Raw genomic sequence first — 21914 nt, 5'->3', positions numbered from 1 at the left:
TTGAGCCTCTGCACCATACTATGTGCACAACACTATACTTCTGTTGAAATCCAGGGCGTGCGCAGGAAGTATGCCTCCCACTCTCAAAGAGTTTATGAATTAAGTCAGATACATGGCACATAATCAGATAGCTATTATAGTATGTACTGAATGCTTTTTAGGTGCCCAGTACTATACCTCGTCCTACCCCATAATCCTTCAGAATAAGATATTATCTCATTTTATCTTCACAACAATGCTCTGAGGTTACTTATTAACAGATGAGGCTATTAAACCTCAGAAGTAATTTGCCCAAGATCACACACCTAGAAAGTAACAGAGCTAGGATTGGAATGCCGGCATGTCTGATTCCAAAAACCATGCCATTATACTATATTGCCTCTCACTAACAATATATGATAATAAGGCTACTGATGGACAAAAGATAGTGACATTACACTTCAGCAGGTGCAACTGAGGTTAAACAGAAATAATAACTTAGTTTTTATGGAAAGATTGAGAGACACTGAAATATGTTACCAAGGAAAGATGAAAAAATCTCCTTCCAAAAAGATTTTATGAGATAGACAAATGAAAGTCTGGAATGGTTAGGTGCAGCCTAAAGACAAAAGAGATAGTTTAATTGGTCAGTGATATGTAATTTCATCCTCTCAAACTTCATCACTGTTAGAATTAACCTTATGTTTGAAACAAATAACAATTCTTTGTCAACTACTAGTGGAGCAAAAAAAAAATGCATTAATATTTTGTCTATGTTACAGAAGAGAAAGCAGATTGGTTTTTTTTAAAAAACACCACAACTGGTACGTTATGGTATTTTGTAGGTTAGGGTGTTTTGTACTTTGTCCTTAACTATCACAGCCTACCTTTTAATTTTTTTGAAACTAGATTGAACATAATATCAGACAATAGGTATCAATTTACTCCCCACCCCACTAAAGTGATCATTTCTAGAGTAAAAAACCAGAACCATTTAATGACATCACAAAACAGTTTAGCACAGGAAGCAAAGTAGGATATCATGGATGGCTGCTTCTGCTAGGGGAATTTAGGAAAGCAGAATGTAATCTCCCAATTTAGAATTTGGCCAGTAGACAAGAGTCTAACGCCCCTACTCTTGTGAAAAATAGCAAGGAATCTTTAATAAGCACCAGTAGTCATGTCCTTAGTTCTGCATTTCATCTAAAAGACAAAGCACTATCATGGCTATCCTGCCAGGCTAAGGGACTGATGCAATGGGAAAACCCAAAGACAAGGACACCCCAGCTGAATTACAAAAATAGCTTTTCCCTAGAGGATTTTCAATTCCAATTCCAAACCTCACTAGCATAAAGAAAATAGACAAACACAATGTGATAATTGCAGAAAAGACATCATTACCTGACCGCTAGGGGTTACTATCTAAGTACTTTGTTGTATTGGCTAACTAAAATGGGGGAAAACACTAACCTTTATCTTTGTGTTAACTTCTCCTGAGCCTGGCTCATCTCCCATACTAACCTTGAGCCTCAGGATGCTTTATAAATCCCTTGGCAAGTAGTGGTAGTGGTGGTAATGTCTCCTTTAGGCCTTTGAGGAAATGCCTCTCCTGGCCTGGTTTTCTTGCAAAGTCACCAGCATAAAAAGAAACATATTTCATTCAAACATAAACGAAATCCACAGAACAAATTCTGTGAAAAAAAATTTTTTTACATCTATGCAAAGTGCACACTGCATGGATAGAAAAACTGACCTTGCTCAGGATTCTCTTGGCTTGAAGTATAAAGGTCAAAGTATGATAGAGCACATGGTTTCTACCCACTGCTGATACTGGAGTGCAGTGATATACCCTCCAGAGGAAACTTTAAGGTGCCTTCCTCTCTTTGTAACTGACTGTCAATCGGGGAGCTGAAGATTCCACTTAAAAAAATAAAATAAATAGGCCATAGTCTGTTTGTCAACAAAGCACATTCAAATTGTGAGCATCTTTATTTCTGCAATTTAGAGGCAGCTCTAAATTGCTGTTAACTAACTCCTGTCAAAGGCTTTGTTTTACAACTGTGGAAAAAAATACTTGAACAGAGGTTATGCATATTATTTACTGTGCAGCAAAGCTAGTAATTGAATTAAACCCAATAGTTACTTAATATATTATCATTGCCTCAATTTGTTCTCATGTTTATAACATAGTTATTTTTTCATTTCAGAAAATAAGAATAATTATAATTTGATGAGGTAGTGAACTTAATGTTGCAAAATTATTTTCTTAGGTTTCTGGGGTTGTAGGTAAAAGGGGAAACATTCACATATTTCATTGAAAAAAAAAACCTGCCATTTATGCCCAAACAAGTGTTATTTTTATCCTCTGTCATCAAACTTTCTCAACTGTCATCCTTGAACAACTGCAGAATGTAATATTCTTAGCTACCACTTTGATCTAACCTTGTACACATATAACACATGGTTGTTGTGGTGGAGGTGGTAATCAGTTCCCTTTTATGTTTGAATGAATACGTGAGTAAATACTGAAATTCTTTACCTACTTTTCAATTCAAATTGGTAAATCAGTTTTTGTTTTTCTGATTACAAAACAGATCCTTCTTTCCAAAATTCTTTATCTAATGAACACATTTATGAGTGAAAGTACCATGATCTACCTTGTTTTCTAGTTGTTTCATTTACATCTTCTATTGTCAACTTGAGTACAAACTAATTGAATGTTGTTTTGTTACCTATTTCCTTTAGAGAAAGTTCTATAAACTCCTTAATGAGATTTAGATATGCTGAGATCTACTCTGAATGTGGAAGAATCAATAAAGCTAGCTAGTTGTAGATTGGAGAAAAAGGCTTCTTAGGAAGATGATGATCAAACAGAGTGTTATTTAGGGCAGTTAGAGGAATTGTGAACAATCAAAACGTGAAGGTGTCTACTATAGTTTGAAAAAGTCTTTACTTGACTGTTTTTCTCTTTTCTCTCTTTTTAAAAGAATTCATCTACTAGCTTCTGTACATATATTGGGGTTTGAAAATGTACATGATGAAGCCCAATGGGCCTCACCTCAAAATTTAATTATAAAAATATAGCTGTTTGACTAATCTCATTGTGTTCTGGGGCACCTATTCCAGTTGGTTGGAGGCACAGTTTGGGCAGGGTGAGGATTAATATTGTCAATTAAAATATAAAAGTCTGTTCTGAATTAAGTCTCTCTTGTACAAATAATCAATTTAAAGTTCAAACTCACTCATGGAACCAAGGAGCAGAAATCTGATCCCCATAACCTCTGCTGGATCCCAGTTGAAGTGTAGCTCATTTTGTCTCACTCTATTCACTGCTTAAATGTTCACAATTTATGGCTTATTCTCTCAGCATGAGTAACACACAATGATTGTGTCACGAAGCTCAGTCGTCTCTCATTACTTACTATTCAGGATTCCTACCCTAGCTCCTAGTAGCGCCACTAACCCTCCAAACTTCAGCCAGATCCTCCATCTGGCCCCTGACGTTGGCTATCCACCGTACAGCCTTTTCTTTGGGGCTGTTCACCTTATGCCACAGCCACTGCCTGGTAAGTAGGCTGCTGCTTAATCCTCAGCTGCCTTCTGCATCCACGAGATTCCACAAGGGATTCTAGGTTTCTTTCATGCCACTTGATGGTCTTCTAAAACTTCAAGCTGCTATTTCTACTGCAGATACCTCATGGTAGCATTTTTTTTTTTTTTTTTTTTTTGAGACGGAGTCTTGCTCTGTCGCTCAGGCTGGAGTGCAGTGGCCGGATCTCAGCTCACTGCAAGCTCCGCCTCCCGGGTTCACGCCATTCTCCTGCCTCAGCCTCACGAGTAGCTGGGACTACAGGCACCCGCCACCTCGCCTGGCTAGTTTTTTGTATTTTTTAGTGGAAACGGGGTTTCACCATGTTAGCCAGGATGGTCTCGATCTCCTGACCTCGTGATCCGCCCGTCTCGGCCTCCCAAAGTGCTGGGATTACAGGCTTGAGCCACCGCGCCCGGCCCGCAGCATATGGCTTTTCTAAGGAGCTTGAAATTTCCCATGCTACACTCTGCTCTGTGTTTCCTCCCGAATTCTCTTGTTTGTTCTTTCTTTCTTCTTTTTATTGAGATATAATTCACAAAGGATACCACTCACCCATTTAAATTTTACAATTTGATGATTTTTAGAATATTCATGTAATTATGCAACCTTCAACATAATCAATTTTGGACACTTTAATCACCCCCAAAAAGATACCCCATTACTCATTAGCAGTTACTCTCCATTGCTTCCAATTCCTCTTCAGCCCCAGACAACCTCTAATCTCCTTTCTGTCTCTATGGATTTACCTATTCTGAGCATTTCATATAGATGGAATCATGTAATATTTGCCTTTTTGTGTCTGCTTTATTTCAGTTCACATAATGTTTTCAAGGTTCCTCCATGTTGTAGCATCTACCAGTACTTCATTCCTTTAATGGCCAAATAACATACTGTTATATGGATATACCACATTTTGTTTATCCATTCATCAATTGATTGACATTTGGGTATTTGTACTTTTGGGTTGTTATGAATAATGCTGCAAAGAAAATTCGTTTACAAGTTTGTGTGTAGATGTGTGTTTTCATTTCTCTTGGGTATATACCTAGTGGTGGAGTTATTGTGTTATATTGTAACTCTGTGCTTAACCTTTTCAGGAACTACAGACTGTTTTCCAAATTAACGGTACCATTTTAGAATCTTACCTTCAGAGTCAAAGTTGGGATTACAATTTTAAACTTTTTTGTTAAATTTATTCCTAAATGTTTTATTCTTTTTGATGCTATTGAAGATGGAATAATTTTGTTAATTTCAGTTTTGGATTGTTCATTGTAGTTTTTTTGTTTTTTTGTTTTTTGTTTTTGAGATGGAGTCTCGCTCCAGGCTGGAGTGCAGTGGCATGATCTTGGCTTACTGCAACCTCTGCCCTCCAGGTTCAAGCAATTCTCCTGCCTCAACCTCCCAAGTAGCTGGGACTACAGGTGCACGCCACAGTGCCCAGCTAATTTATATATTTGTAGTAGAGTCAGGGTTTCACCATATTGGCCAGGCTGGTCTCCAACTCCTGACCTCAAGTGATCTGCCCACCTCGGTCTCCCAAAGTTCTGGGATTACAGGCGTGAGCCATCACACCTGGCCTCATTATATAATTTAGATCTTGTACCTTGCCACCTAGCTGAATTCATTTCTTACTACTAATAGTTTTTTGTTGGATTCCTTAAGATTTTGTGTACACAAGATCGTGTCATCTGATAGTTTTACTTCTTTCTTTCCAATCTGGATATAGTTTTTTTCTCTTGTCTAATTGCTTTGCCTAAAACCTCTAGTACAATGTTGAATAGAATTGATGAGAGCAGACATCCTTATCTTATTCCAGATATAATGGGGAAAGCTTTGTGTCTTCTAGCATTAAGTATGATGTTAGCTGGGAATTTTTCATAGCTTCCCTTAGGTTGAGGAAGGTCCCTTCTACCCTAGTTTGTTGAGTGTTTTTTTTTTTAAATTTATCATGACAGGTTGGATTTTTTTGTCAAATGCTTTTACTGTGTCTATTGACAGGATCATGTGGTTTTTGTTCTTTGTGTTGTTGATGTGGTATATTACTTTAACATACCACAAAATTAATAGTTTATATTAATTTTGGGATAGTAAACCAACCTTCCAGTCCTGAGATGAATCCCACTTTGTCATGGTATATAATTATTTTTTATATGTTGCTGGATCCATTTACTAGTATTTTTGAGGATTTTTACATCTGTATTCATAGTACATCTACATTCAATGGTCTGAGTTTTCTTGTGATGTTTTTGTTTAGTTTTGGCATCAGGAAAATACTGGTCTCGTAAATGATTTGGGAAGTTTCCTTCTTCTATTTTTTGGAAGAGCCTGAGAAGGATTTGGTGTTTATTCTTCTTTAAATGTGTGGTAGATTTTACCAATGAAGCTATCTGGTCCTGGGCTTTTCTTTGTTGGTAGTTTTAAAATTTATTTATTTTTTAGTTTGAATTTTTTTATGTGTTCATAGTGTATATATTTATGGAGTACGTGAGATATTTTGAAACTAGCATACAATGTACAATAATCACATCAGGAAAATGGGATATGCATCACCTGAAGCATCTGTCATTTCTTTGCATTACAAACATTCCAATTATACTCTTAGTTATTTTTAAATGTACAATAAATTATTGTTGAGTATTGTATTATCAAATACCAGATCTTATTCATTCCATCTATGTTTTTATAGCCATTAACCATCCCCACTCCCCTCTCCCTCACTGGGAGTTTTTGTTATTACTGACTCAATCTAGTTATTTGTTATAGGTGTGTTAAATTTTTCTGTTTCTTCTTGAGTCACTTTTGATAGTCGGTATGTTTCTAGGAATTGGTTCATTTCATCTGGTTTATCTAATTTGTTGTCATACAAATGCTCTTAGTATTCTATTATAATTCCCTGTATTTCTGTAAGGTCTGTGGTAATGTTCTCTCATTTCTGATTTTAGTAATTTCAGTCTTTTCTCTTTTTTTGTCTAACTAAAGACTTGTCAATTTTGCTGTTCTTTTCAAAGAACCAGCTTTTGGTTTGGTTACTTTTCTCTACTGTTTTTCTATTCTGGATTTCATTTATCTCTGTTTCAATCTTTATTTCTTTCCTTCTGTTTGCTTCTGTTTGCTCATCTGGCTTCTTAGATGGCAGGTTAGATTATTGATTTGAATTATTTCTTCTTTTTAAATATAGGTATTATAGCTATCATTTCCCCTCTAAGCACTTCTTTAGCTGCATCCCGTAAGTTTCTTTTTCTTTTCTTTTCTTCTTTTTTTCTTTTGTTTTGTTTTGTTTGTTTGTTTGTTTGAGATGGAGTCGTGCTCTGTCTCCTAGGCTGGAGTGCAGTAGTGCAATCTCAGCTCACTGCAACCTCTACCTCCTGGGTTCAAGAGATTCTCCTGCCTCAGCCTTGTGAGTAGCTGGGATTCCAAGAGTGCATCACCATGCCTGGCGATTTTTTTGGTATTTTTAGTAGAGACAAGGTTTCACCACGTTGGCCAGGCTGGTCTCAAACTTGTGACCTCCAGTGATCCACCCACCTTGGCCTCCCAAAGTGCTGGGATTACAGGTGTGAGCCACCATGCCTGGCCTGTAAGTTTTGATATTTTGTGGTTTACATTTGTCCCAAAGTATTTTCTAATTTCCCTTGTGACTTTTTGGCCTATTGGTTATTTAGGAGTGTGTTGTTCAATTTCCACATATTTGTAAATTTCCCAAATTTCCTTGTGTTTTTTATTTCTAATTTCATTCCATGGTGGTAGATAATATATTTGGTATGATTTCAATCCTTTTAAGTTTTTTGAGGTTTCTTTTATGACCTAGCTTATGATCTGTCCTGAAGAATGTTTCATGTGCACTTGAGAAGATTATGTATTCTGCTATTATTGGGTGGAATGCTGTATGGATATATGTTAATTCTAGTTGGTGTATAGTGTTGTTCAAGTCTTCTGTTTCCTTATTGAGGTACAGGAGTGGATCATTCGTAGCCATGATAAATAATTTGGCTTTTATTCAAAGAGCAATGGAAAGACACTGGACAGTTTAGTGAGATCAGTTTTGCTGGTATTTGGAGAATGTAATGGAGGAGAACAGAACAGAGGTAAGGAGATCAGTCAGGAGACTTCAGTAATTCAGGATAGGCCTGGACCTAGGTGGTGGCAGTTAAGATAAAAAGAAGGGAGAATTTCTATGTAAATTTTGGAGGTAGAGTCAACAAGACTTACTGACACATATTTTGTTGAGGTCAGGAAAAGGAAAGAATTTATGATAATGACTAGATTTCTGGTTCGAGTAAACAAATAAGTGGTGATGACATATTGACATGGAAAAGATAAGGACAGGAGCAGGTCCACGGGATATCAAGACTTCTTGACAATGTAAGTTTAAGGTGTCCACTAAATATGCAAATAGGGATATGAAATAGGTAGACAGATATGCGTGTCATGAATCAAGACTAGATAAATCAATTTAGGAGTTAGCATACAGATAGTATTAGAAGCCATGGTCTGGACAACACAAAATAGAGAAGGACTATAAAGAAAAAAGTGAAAACCAGGATTGAGTCCTGAGACTGCACAATATTGGGATGAACTGGCTAATGAGACTAAACAAGAGTAGCAACTGATGTAGTGGGAAAGCCAGCAGAGTGTTGTGTCACAATATCCAAACAAGAAAATCTTTTAAGAAGGGAGAATGGTTAATGATGTTAAATACTGCAGGGACTTCAAATAAAATGAGGATAGAGAAGAGTCTATTAGATTTGGCAACATGCATGTTGCGTGTTGCAATAACATGAGTAGTTTCATTAGAGTGTCAGGGCCAGGAGTCAGACTGGAGTGCATTGAAAAGTGAATGGGGTGGTGGGGAGCTATAGATAGTGTATATAGACAACTCTGTTGAAATACTTGACTCCGAAGAGGAACAAAGAAATGAGATGGTAGCTGTAGAAGAGCACTAGGTCAAAGGAGGGTTTTTATTTAATTAGGGATAGTTCCTAGAAATATTATTTTAAGTAGTTGTTATTATTAATATTATTTCTTTGATGGTCATCACTACAGTGTTCAGTGAAATATACTTACAAGCAATTCTTGAACAGAAACACTTCTATCCTGAAAAGAGCAAATACTGAGACCTCAAAGCATCGATTATTATTCTTTTCTAGTCTCATAAATAAGGAGATCAATGTAATAGGGCCTACTAGAAAAGAATAAGAACCGATCTGGATGGAAATGATAAACACAGAGAAAAGACAGGCAACAAAATGCTGTTTATAGAGTTATGGAGTGAGAGAAATAGTTAAAAGGTAAAGAGGAAGGGTGTTAATTTTATAAACTAGCCTTGAGGCTCCAGCGAAAATTTTGATGTCATGATATTTTTACTGCTTCAGCAAACTTTTGCTCCCCAAATCAACAACAAGGCCTAGTGATTACTATGAGCATAGCTTGGCTGGGGCTGTAGCAAACATCTTCTTGGGCCTTTACCATATCACCCATTCATTTACTGCACAACTTCAAGCAAGTAATTTAACTTCATTTTCCTTATCTCTTAAATTGCATATCAGTACATACTTCGTAAAATGGTTATAAAGATTACATGAAAGAATGTGTCTAACTTAAATGCCTGTACCAGCTAAATAAAGTGTTCTAACAAGTAGACCCAAAGATATAATGGCTTAGTAAAACAAACGTCTATTTCTTTTTTCTTTCTTTCTTTCTTTCTTTCTTTCTTTCTTTCTTTCTTTCTTTCTTTCTTTCTTTTTTTTGGTGTTTGACTTTATTTTTATTATCATACTTTAAGTTCTGGGATACATGTGCAGAACATGCAGGTTTGTAACACAGGTATAGACGTGCCATGGTGGTTTGCTGCACCCATAAACCCGTCATCTACATTAGGTATTTCTCCTAATGCTATCCCTCCCCTAGCCCCCACCGGCCGACAGGCCCGGGTGTGTGATGAGCCCCTCCCTGTGTCCATGAGTTCTCAGTATTCAACTCCCACTTATGAGTGAGAACATGCAGTGTTTGGTTTTCTGTTCCTGTGTTAGTTTGCTGAGAAAGATCGTTTCCAGCTTCATCCATGTCCCTGCAAAGGACATGAACTCCTCCTTTTTTATGGCTGCATAGTATTCCATGGTGTGTATGTGCCACATTTTCTTTATCCAGTCTATCACTGATGGGCATTTGGGTTGGTCCCAAGTCTTTGCTATTGTGAATAGTGCTGCAGTAAACATATGGGTGCATGCATCTTTATAGTAGAATGATTTATAATCCTTTGGGTACATACCCAGTAATGGGATAGCTCAGTCAAATGGTATTTCTGGTTCTAGATCCTTGAGGAATCACCACACTGTCTTCCACGATGGTTGAACTAATTTGCACTCCCACCAACAATGTAAAAGCGTTCCTATTTCTCCACATCCTCTCCAGCATCTGTTGTTTCCTGACTTTTTACTGATCGCCATTTTAAGAGGCATGAAATGGTATCTCATTGTGGTTTTGATTTGCGTTTCTCTAATGGTCAGTGATGATGAGCTTTTTTTCATATGTTTGTTGGCCACATAAATGTCTTCTTTTGAGAAATGTCTGTTCATATCCTTCGCCCACTTTTTGATGGAGTTGTTTTAGAAAAAATCCATTGTTAATCAGGCAGATGACTTTGGAGGAAATATTTTTTTAAAGCCATCCAGCAGAATGCCTTCTCATCTTTATAGGACCTACTTCCTGGTCCTTCAACTGTTTCTGTGTCTTCTCACCTTAAAAAAATAAAATACAATGTACAGTAACCTTTTAATCAAAATACAGCATTGTAGGTGGAGACTGAAAGGCTGCCATTGTTTGTTGTTTAACAGCCGATCCTGATATTCTGGTGATGCTACTGTGCTGCTTCGTTACACTGAACACGTAATTTTTTCACTATATTAATGGTATGTCATTTTTTTAAACTGTAAGAAAATGATTGCTTATCAGTAGCATATAAATTCAGAGTCAGGAATGATGGTGATGCCAAACAACCACATTGTCTACCTGGGTTGCTGAAATAATGACACCTTTGCTTTGTTCAATGTATACAAACTTTGTTTCATGCACAAAATTATTTAAAATATTGTATAAAATTACCTTCAGGCTATGTGTTTAAGGTGTATATGAAACATAAATGAATTTCATGTTTTTAAGTGCTTTTAAGCATTTTTAAGTGTTTTCCGTGGGACAGTTTGTATATCTAGCCCACCATAGTACCAGTATTCTATCATATGTTTTCTCCACCCCTGCTCTGAGGATGTAAAACTGTTAGAAAAAATAAATCACAAAATTGAGCTGATTGGCTCCACAAAAAATTTATGATTTTCAGCCTCAGCTGGGTCTTCTCTATTGTTCTACAAATCTTTAATTCATCTTTATTCAGTTCCCTTTCTGATTTCCCACAGCAGCTGTTTCAACCCGTTACTACACTTCAATCCTCCCACTCCAACCTCTTCATCTTTTAATCATTTCGGAAAATGAAGCTTCCTACTTCACAACAAAAAAAAGACTTTCAGGTGAGAATCCATTCAACCCTTCTTCATTTCATTCCGAAGTTGTCTCTGTTTTTCATCCTTTTCCTGCTTTCCTCCTCTCTTGGAAGAAGGGGTGTTCTTTCTTACATCCTTTCCTGCTCTCTCTACCTATGGTCTAGAATAGTGGTTACTCAAGGTGTGGTCATGGACCTCTTCCAATCCTCAAACTGTTTGATATTGATCTACAACAGACTAAGCACTGAAATTAAGAATAAGAATTTAGAAACTTCCATAGCAATTTGATAAATTAATTTTATGTTCATTGGCTCTAATAATGAAAAATTGGGGTTTATATTTTGAATGTCTTTGTTTTTGTACTGCATTTTTTCTAGTAACTCATTTTTATTATATTTTACAGAAGTACCAATCACAACAGCTTGAAAATTTGAAAACCTGATCCTTCACCACAGGTAGTTTGAGAAGTATTGGACTAAAACCCATCCTCCACTAACTTGTCTGAGATTTGACTCCATGCATTAACCCTTTTCTCTCTCATTTCTTCACTCTTACTCTCCATAGACATTCTTCCATATTACCTTTGCCTACTGTGTTGCCAACTTATTTCTCACTTTCTGTTTACTGCCAGCCTTCTTGAAAGAATAACTCTCATATACTGTTTCCACCCTCCTCATCTTCTCTTTAACCCTCAAACCATAGCAATTTGGCTTATTCCCCTACTACTGCTCCAACAAAAGTCACCAGTGATGTCTAAATTGCCCAATTCATAATAGCCCTTCTAGTCCTTGTCCTGTCAGACCTCTACTCTGTGTTTACTAAAGACCACCCTTTCCTTTGAGGACCTCTCTTCTTCTGTGTTTCTCTAATAGCCCTCATCTGATTGTTGCTTTCTTTCTCATGGTCTACAAGGAGAACCCCAAACTCTCTTTTAGGGTCTTCTCTTACTCCAGCTACCTGTCCTTCAGGCCTCTATCCTCAGACTTTTTTCCTTTTGCTCTACATTTATTGCCATCAATTTACTCAACATCTGTATGCTGATGAATCCCAAATATCTTAACTCCAACCCTGACTTCTCTAACCAGGCTGTAGGCTGAGTTTTCAGTTGGCTTACTAGATAGTTTCACATGGATATCCCAAAGACACCTGAAATTCGACTTATCTGAGACAAAAACTTATTATATACAACCTTGGCCTTCTTAGGTATTCCCTATTTTGGTTAATGGCCTCTCTATCTACCTGATTACCCAGGCTTGGGAGTCATCTTTAACTCTTACTTATCTCTCATTCTCATACTAAGTCCATCAATATTACCTTAAATCCATTCCACTTCTATTGCCTTATTTCATCAGCTCCTGCCGAGAGCCATATGACTACTCTCTCTATGTTCAGTCTATTTTTGGCACCTCCGTCAGAAGGAATATTCAGAAAACATTGTTCTGATCTTATCACTTTCCTGCTTAAAACCTTTGGTTAATTTCTCATGGCCTATAAGGAGAACTCCAAACTCTCTAGCATTGCATATAGGAACATTTACAATCACACTCCACACTAATTCTCTAGCCTTGTCTTTCACCATTAACCCCCCCGCCCCCAGACTTTGTACTCCGGTCAGATTATTGGCAGTTCCTTGAGTATGCTATGTATTTTCACTTCTCTATTTTTATTTTAGGAAATTTATTTTATTCCCTTCTTTGCCCATGCTGTTTCCTCTTTTTGAAATGTTCCTCCCCACTTCTTTACTAATAAACTTCAACTCATGCTTTAAGCCCTAAATTAAATATTGCCTCCTCTATCAGGCCACTCTGATATTATAGATCTATTCCCTTCCACCACCTAGTCTCCCTTCCTTGAGGCCAAGGACAATGTTATGAATCTTTATGTCACTGGCCCCATGACTAGCATATAATGTTTCTTGAGTGACTACAAGAAGTAGAAAATAAAGAAGGAAAATACTCTCCATAAACGACAGTCTCTAAATAAAATAATTATATCTATGAAATTATTTTTTTCATATTCTAAAGAAAAGAAAATTTTAGCCCCTTAGGTAGTGGGATCTGAAAGTTACCAGCAGCAGGCTGTCAAAGAGCATATTGTGGATTCATTTCTTTACATCTCAAAGACAAAATAATATATCTTTTTCTTCTTAAACATGCCGTACAATACATAGTACAGCAGTAGTAGCATTGTGTGTGTTTAATAAATACATACAATATTGAAATCAACTGCAAAACTGTAGATCCATTATTACTGCTGCTTACTAGTACCATGCCTCAAATTAAAAACTCCCACTAAGATATGTAGCAGGGCTTGGGGAAGGATTATGTATTCAAATATTATTTTTAAATAATTTGCCCTTGTTGTAGATCTTTTTCCCTCCTACAAATCAAAACATAGACAAGCCCTTCTGTTCCCCTTTCTTAGGTGCTTTTGCTTGCAAGGTCAAAATCGGAAGTTCAGGAAGATCACCTGAATCCAGAGCTTTTGATTTCAGAAGCCTAGGTTCATTGAGGAAAAGTATGCTGACTTGTCCCAGAGGGTTAACAGGTGAATGCTTTTGAGTAGAGGTGGGAGAAGCTGTCTGACATAGAAGTTGAGCTTCTCCGGTACCAGAGAGGAGATGGGAGTAATGGTAGATTCCATGAGCATCAAGGATTACTTTTGCTGCCTTTTAGTGTCCTAAAGAAGATACAAGATCTCAAGAGAGAATGAAGACATGGTACACTTAAGAAAGTCTGAATACTAGTCCATGAGGATGCCAACCTCAGCCAAAACACCCCACTATCACCACCAATGTGCAAGGGTGGCACAGAAGCAGCTACCCTGTCTAACTTTAAGGGGATTTGCCTGACAAACATATCAACAATATTGGGTATGCACAAAAGGGCATAGGGCCTACACTGAAAGTTGTGTTCTGGGTATCATTTGCTAGGGTCTTCATACAACCTTGACAAAGGGAGATAAAAACCATGAGTGAGATGGAATTTTTAGCCAGCTGGAAAGGTGAAAGTTTCCGAGCAGATTGTTGTAGGGATATAAAGAAATGTGACATTTTTTGCCAGTTAAAATGGCGATCATAAAAAAGTCAGGAAACAATAGGTGCTGGAGAGGATGTGGAGAAATAGGAACACCAGCAATCCCATTACTGGGTATATAACCAAAGGATTATGAATATAAAGACCCATGCACACGTATGTTTATTGCAGCACTGTTCACAATAGCAAAGACTTGGAACCAACCCAAATGCCTATCAATGATAGACTGGATAAAGAAAATTTGGCACATATACACCATGGAATACTATGCAACCATAAAAAAGGATGAGTTCATGTCCTTTGCAGGGACATGGATGAAGCTGGAAATCATCATTCTCAGTAAACTAACACAAAAACAGAAAAGGAAGCACTGCATGTTCTCACTCATAAGTGAGAGTTGAACAATGAGAACACATGGACATGGAGGGGCAGGGCTCATCACACACTGGGGCCTCTCGGGGGGTGGGGGCCGGGGGGAGGGATAGCATTAGGAGAAATACCTAATGTAGGTAACAGGTTTATGGGTACAGCAAACCACCGTGGCACGTGTCTACCTATGTAACAAACCTGCACGTTCTGCACATGTACCCCAGAACTTAAAGTATAATAAAACAAAATAAAATCAGGTTGTTTGCTTTTGTTGTTGTGTGGTAGGAGTTCCTTATATATTATGGATATCAATTCCTTATCAGATGTAATATTTTAAAATGTTTCTTTTTATTTCATGGATTGCCTTACACTCTGTTGGTATTCTTTGATATCCAAAAGTTTTGAATTTTCATAATGTCCAGCTTACCTCTTTTTTCTTTTGTTGTTTGTGCTTTTGGTGCCATATTCAATAAATCATTGCCAAAAAAAAAAAGAAATGTGACATTTTTGCACCCTGGTTGTATGGACCAAATTTCATGGCTACAATTCTAATTCAGTGTTGTTGGTCACTTACTTGCTCACTTTGTACCTTAAATTTGTACTTTTAAAAAACAAAGATAATGCCTTCCCTCTACCTTACAAGATTTTTATGACACAAGAATTAAATAAGGTAAGAAAAATTGCTTTGAAAAGGCACAAAACAAATGAATATATGTTAGTAAATTACAGAAATCAGTGTGAAAAAGAACCATATTTGATAGCTTTAGTTCTATATTGAACCTAAAGGATATATTATGATAAAACTGATAGCACAAATATATTTATTGTCTTAATCTAGATTGCCTGTATTGAGATATGTTTTTAATATTTTCTCTACAAATGCACTAGTTGTTTTCCTCAGCTTTTCTTTAACTTCCTTGTGTTTAATCGCTTTCAAATGAAAGAAGTCCAGATATATAGTTTCCATTATGAACTACATCTTCAATAATTTGATCTTTACTGAGGACAGTGTTATTCCTAGGATGTAATGAACTGTAACAACTGTGTCATGACATATAGTTGCTGATGCCTCATGTTCTGGACCACAGAGTCAGACCTTAGAACATTTCTGCCTGCTTCATTGCCAGCTCCTTGGGCAAACCCTATAACCTGAGAGTGTCTGGGTTGCCAGAGTCTGCAGAATCAGATTGCCTAAGTGAAGGGAGGGTATATGTAATACATAAGAGGCACCATTGCACACTGATGGTTAAGGACACTGACTCTGGATGGTGACTGCATGGCACAACTCTAGGGGACACTTGGTCCAGCTTTGAATCCATTCTACCACATAACAACTACATGATATTAGACACATCATTTAATTTCAGCCTTGTAAAATGGAGGTAACGATAGTACCTTCTTCGTGAGGTTATTGGGAAGATTCAATCATATAATGAATGTAAAGCCCTCAGCACAGTGCCTAACACTGTGCATACCCAATAATTGGTAGCTGGTATCAATATAAAAGTAACAGTGGGCAGGGGGAGGGTGGTGGAGAAATGATTCCAAGATCACCTTGGGAGCAAAGATCTGGATTTGCTGGAAAGTCAAACGATCACTAGGAAATGCCATCTGGGAAAAAATTCCATGTCTGATTATGATTTGACACATACATTCCTCACTACGGGGCAGGAACTTTGTCCTGATTACTATGATATCCAGCATAGAATGGTGCTTCACATGTAGTAGTCACTCAATAAACATGAGATAAAGGAATCAAACTAGGGGTTGCCTATGGCATAGGTCCCAGAGCTCTATAGCAGCCCACCACTGACAGTTTAGCACAATGCCCTGAATATAGTATGTGCTCAAGAAAGAATGAGTGATGTAAGAACCTCAGACAGTGTTGTACTTTACCATATCAGTTTCCACTTTACCATAGTTGGATAAATTTACATCACCCAAGTTCAGCTTTCCTTGTGTTGCCTCTATTTCATCAGCTCCAAAGCCCTATCCCAATTTTAGAATCCCTAATTCATCATGTATATTCATTTGACAAATACTCTTTGAGTGTTTAGTACATGCGAGGCATTATGCTAGACGCCATGAACCTCCTGGAGCTTGTTTAGTGGGGAGACTAGCAGCATGCAAGTCAACAAACATATAAGATGATTTCAAATCGTGATAACCTAGTTCTACAAGAAAAATAAAACAGGGAAACTTTATGGGGGATTACCTTGGATTAGGTGGTCAGAGAAAGGTCAGAGAGAGCCTCATTTCTAAGGATGTAACACCTAAGTTGGATGATGAAGATCAGTAGCTGCAGAAATAAAAGCAGGTTGCTCTCTTGGAAGTGCCCATTTCTTCTGAAAAGCTATGAAAAATCTCTCAAAAATGGAGGACAGTTAAGCAAAGACTGGAGACTGCAGAAGGAGAAAGTGAGCAAGGATTGGCAAATTACCATCCTGCCTAAACCAGTCTCAACCTTTTTGAGCTGTTTTTAGAGGTTAGGTGTTTCATTGCATGTCAAGGTTAGAAAGTCACTTAGAGAGGCCGAGATAAGTGGATCATCTGAGATCAGGAGTTCAAGGCCAGCCTGGTCAACATGGTGAAACCCTGTCTCTACTAAAAATAAAAATAAAAATAAAAATAAATTAGCCATGTGTAGTTGCATGTTTCTGTAGTCCCAGCTACTCAGGAGGCTGAGGCAGGAGAATTGCTTGATCCTGGGAGGCGGAGGTTGCAGTGAACCCAGGCAGGTGACAGAGCAAGTCTCAAAAAAAAAAAAAAAAGAAAAACTAAAAACAAAAAACATCTAATATCCAGCCCATGATTTCGTGATTATTATTGCTTTGATGAAATTAACGTAGCAAGAGCCACGCCAAGTCACTTTCCAGAGATCAACTTGGTTGGCCAACAATGGACCCTGGATAGGCTTATGGGATGAACCTGAGGTAGGGAAGGCTGCCACCCCCACCCCCAGGGAATGAGAGAGAGAATGCCCAAATACCCTTCCTGTAATTTATGTTATTTTTGGATATGTCAAAAATCATGCAGATTATACACAGATGGAAATATTGATTTGACTCTCTTGCCTTTGAATTCCTTCCACAAAGAAATTATTTTAGAGCCTATAAAAGTCTAAGGAAATGGCAGGTCCTCTTGGTGGATAAGTGAAAAGCCTCTAGAGTTAGTCATTCCTGGATCTGAATTCCAGCTCTGCCATTTAATTGCTATGTGACCTTGGGCAAGTAGTTTAAACCTGTCTACACCTTAGTTTCCTCATCTGCAAAGATAGGAACTCTAGGACCCATTTCTTAAGAGAGTTATTGAAAGGATTAAATGAGATAATATATGTGGGAAGTGCTTTTCCTGGTGTCTGTCACATAGTAGGTGCTCAAAATACATTATAGCTCTAATTATTCAAGTTTTCTGGGGCAGTTTCCATTTCAAACATTCTGTTCCATTTTTAGACTATTCGTGCTCATTTGAAATTCTAAAATGTCATCACTATGTTTTTCTTCAGCATTTGAAGAAGAGTTTGTTTTTCAGGTATAAAGACACAAAACTGCCTCCACTTTCTACACTTGATTTGGAAGTCTCAATCCTAGTCAGAGACATCTTATTAAGACCCAAAGCATAGGATGGTTACTATCAATAAACAGAAAATAACAAGTATTGGTGAAGATGTAGAGAAAATTGAACCCTCATGTACAGTTGGTGGGAAACAGTATGGCAGTTCCTAAAAAAATAAAAAATAGAATTATATGATCCATCAATTTTGCTTATGGGTATATACCCAAATGAATTGAAAACAGTGTCTTGAAGAGATATTTGTACACTTATTTTCATAGCAGCGTTATTCATAATAGCTAAAACAGGAAGCAACTCAAGTGTCCATCAACAGATGAATGGATAAGCAAAATGTGGTATATACATACAATGAAACATTATTCAGCCTTAACAAGGAAGGAAACTGCAATATGCTACAGCATGGGTGAACCTTGAGGACATTATGCTAAGTGAAATAAGCCAGTCACAAAAAGACAAATACTGTATGATTCTACCTATATGAGGTCCTTAGAATAGTCAAAATCATGGAGACAGAAAACAGAACAGTGATTGCCAGGGACCGAGGGAAGGCAAGAATGGGGAGTTATTGTTTAATGGGTACAAAGTTTCAGTTGTACAAGATGAAAAGCGTTATGGAGAGGGATGGTGGTGATGGTTGTTCAACATTATGATGTGTTTAATACCACTGAACTATAAATGTAAAAAGTTAAGATGGTACATTTTATCTTTCATGTATTCTAACACAATAAGAAATTCAAGAAAAAAAGAAGACCTAAAGCAGACTTTTACCCACAAAGAATGGAGAAGAGAAGAAGAGTGATCTTTGAACACAGAAGTACCAGGCAGTGAAATTTTGAGTTTTCCACAGAAGTACAAACAATGAGTGGACAGACAAGAAGCCAGGGTGGGAGAGACATTTCACTGGGTGTGACCCCTTCATTTCCAGTTCTACTTGAAGATTTTGCTTTAATTAACACAAAGGTGAAGCTCAGATTGTAGATGGCCTGACACTGCTTATGATCAGCTGTTTTTCTAAATTATCTAAACCTCATTATAATTATATGTATGAAACGCCTGGTAATAAAATTGCATTGTAATTACACAGCCCTTAACATCAGTATTCAACCTGCAGGCTCCAGCTGCCCTCTGATATTCATTATAATCAGGTTTCGCCTGTTTACAAATGGCAGGGGAGGTTAAATCCACTCAATGGGTTTTCAGGGTCAGCTGAAACTCATAGAAAATTGTCCTTTAATATTTGAATCAATATACATGTATCCAAACTATATCCTTCTTCTTCATCAACTCTCTAGTTCTGCATACCTAATTAGACCCATCAATTCCTCCATAGCCTTCCTGAGACAGGGAGGAGAATTAAGCAATGGGTCAGCCAGGGAACTGCCTGGGGTGCCAATTTAAAAGGGATGTTTAAAAATCCCTGGAATAAAACATAAATATGGTGCTGCATACCTTGGGTTTCTGCCAGTACTTCCTAAAGTAATTGGTGAAATGAAAATTGGCCACTTCTTTAACCTAAGGAGGCTGGGACCTTTGAGTAAAAAATTAAAAGCAAAAGCAAGCCAGTCCTCACTGGTGCCAACCACACCATTTTCTTGACAAGTGTGTGCAAGTTAAAGGGTGTGCCACCAACGGTGAGATTAGCAAGCTGGCAGTTGCTGAAAGTAAGCAACTCTCCACGATCACCTGATATTGAGAAACAAAATACTGCATGTTGCAATGCTCTTTATCAAGAACGAAGGGTTAATTTCCTTATCCAAATTTTAAATCCTTTACTATACATTCCCCAAAGTTACCTGGTTTGGAGAATTGCAAAAGGACACTGAGGACAAAATAAAAACTACAGAAAAGTGGGAAATGGCTTGTCAAAAAGAAAAAAAAAGAGTGGGGGGGGAAATTCTAAGGTCTTTTGAATGTGATTTATTTATTTATTTATTTATTTATTATTACTATTATTTTTTTGGAGATGGAGTTTCGCTCTTGTTGCCTAGGCTGGAGTGCAATGGCGCGATCTTGGCTCACTACAACCTCTGCCTCCTGGGTTCAAGCGATTCTCCTGCCTCAGCCTCCCGAGTAGTTGGGATTACAGGCATGCGCCACCACACCCGGTTAATTTTGTATTTTTAGTAGAAACGGGGTTTCTCCATGTTGGTCAGGCTGGTCTCAAACTCCCCACCTCAGGTGATCTGCCCACCTCAGCTTCCCAAAGTGCTGGGATTACAGGCGTGAGCCACCACACCTGGCCTGAATGTGATTTTATAACTATATACCTGTAAGTTACCTGACTTTATAATTATCCCTGTAAGTTACTGCCATTATATTTAGTTTTGAGTGACAAACAAAAGAAATGAAAGTAATAAATACGTAATCTAAAATGCCAATTTAGGATTTTTTGCTGTAGTTGAAGGCAAAACACACACACACACACACACACACACACACGCGCAACATAGTGGTTAAGCTCATAGGCTCAGATGTGAGCCTACCAGAGATTAAATCCTGGCTCCACCACTTACTAGCTGTGTGATCTTGGCTAAGTGACTTAAACTTTGGGCCTCACATATTAAACGGGGATGATGATGGTGGTAGTGGTGGTGATGATGATGATGATGATGATAACAATGCTCACCTCCTAGGATTAAATGAGATAATACATGTAAAGTGGTTAGCATAGTTCCTGACATATGGTAAACACTCAGTAAACGACAGCTATTATTGTCGTAAGTGTGGGCAGTGAATTTTTTATTTCAAACATAAGGAAAAAAGGCATACACTATTTAAAATAGAAACTCAGTCTCTCCCTACTCTCATTAAGTAAATGTTGACTAAACATTTTAAATATATTCAGGTGAAGAGGCACCAGAACATAAGCCTGCCTGGGGCATCCACACTGTCTCATCCAGTCTTGCTGAAGAGGGTAACTGTGGTACAATCAAAAGAATGCTAGATTTTCAGAACTGGAAAATTTGGCTTCAGGTCCCATCTCTGCCACTTTATAGTTACTAGTGTGACCATGAACAAATCATATAACCTCTCTGAGTTACAATTTCCTCATATGGAAATGAAGATACCTATGTTATAGATGAGTGGTGAGGATTGGAAAAGGTTGTATGGAAAAGCATCTGGCACATATTAGGCATTCAGCAATTGTTTGTTGACCCTGTATCACAGAAAGAAAAATAATTCTCTGGAGATTTTAATACTTATATGTCATCAGGGATGATGGCTCAAGTTTCTGAGCAGCACTGATTTTGCCTCAAATTAGCTTTTGCCATTTCTTGTGAAAAGGTCAATATTGCTGTCATATCCATAAAGCTCCAAGATGTAATTGTGTATGCCTGCTAAGACTTTTTAAAGCAGGGTGATAGAGTTTGGCTTAAATGCCAGCACAGACCTTTCTACATAGATGTACTACTGAAAAAGTGCTGAAATATTCCAAAGATGCTACTATTAATACCAACTTCAAGAATGATGAGGAAGTTGATGGCGGCAACTATAGTAACATGTTTTAGTTTTTTATGTTTTGTTTCACTTTGTTTGAAGTCACTGGCAAGATTATAGTCCAATTTGTCCTCTATTGACTACTGAACAATATTGTTTGTAGAACATTCCTGGAATCTGTTTGACTGTAACATAATCTGGTTTTGTGTACATAAAATTAGATTTAATACAGAAACAGGAGAAGTGAACAGCATCAAAATAATTCCAGAATACTCACAGGCCTTATAAAAATATTTGACAGCATTAGTTGACTTCCACTCTGATAGTTATGGAGCAAATTTAGCAGTCTCTAGAAGCTCTTACTCAGATACATAGTAATCCCCCTTTATACATGGTTTCACTTTCAGTGGTTTCAATTACCCACAGCCAACTGTG

At 37.5% G+C, this 21914-nt stretch overlaps 2 long non-coding RNA genes across 2 annotated transcripts in view; one reads left to right on the top strand and one right to left on the bottom strand.

Moving 5' to 3' along the window:
* Nucleotides 1-8609: 8609 nt before the first annotated feature.
* The window catches only part of LOC140710833 (uncharacterized), a 108940-nt gene continuing 95635 nt past the window's right edge, over nucleotides 8610-21914 (bottom strand). Inside the window, exon 3 of the long non-coding RNA XR_012091917.1 lies at nucleotides 8610-10308. This is a non-coding gene — a long non-coding RNA (uncharacterized lncRNA). The remainder of the gene's footprint in view (nucleotides 10309-21914) is intronic.
* On the top strand, nucleotides 10346-14537 carry LOC119620930 (uncharacterized). Its single transcript, XR_005237475.2, has 3 exons — nucleotides 10346-11091; nucleotides 11468-11519; nucleotides 13489-14537. It is a non-coding gene; the product is annotated as an uncharacterized lncRNA (long non-coding RNA).

The sequence above is a fragment of the Chlorocebus sabaeus genome, chromosome X (assembly GCF_047675955.1).
Source record: "Chlorocebus sabaeus isolate Y175 chromosome X, mChlSab1.0.hap1, whole genome shotgun sequence".
Taxonomy (NCBI): domain Eukaryota; kingdom Metazoa; phylum Chordata; class Mammalia; order Primates; family Cercopithecidae; genus Chlorocebus; species Chlorocebus sabaeus.
The sequence above is the reverse complement of the archived record's forward strand: the minus strand, read 5'-3'. Positions and strand labels throughout refer to the sequence as shown.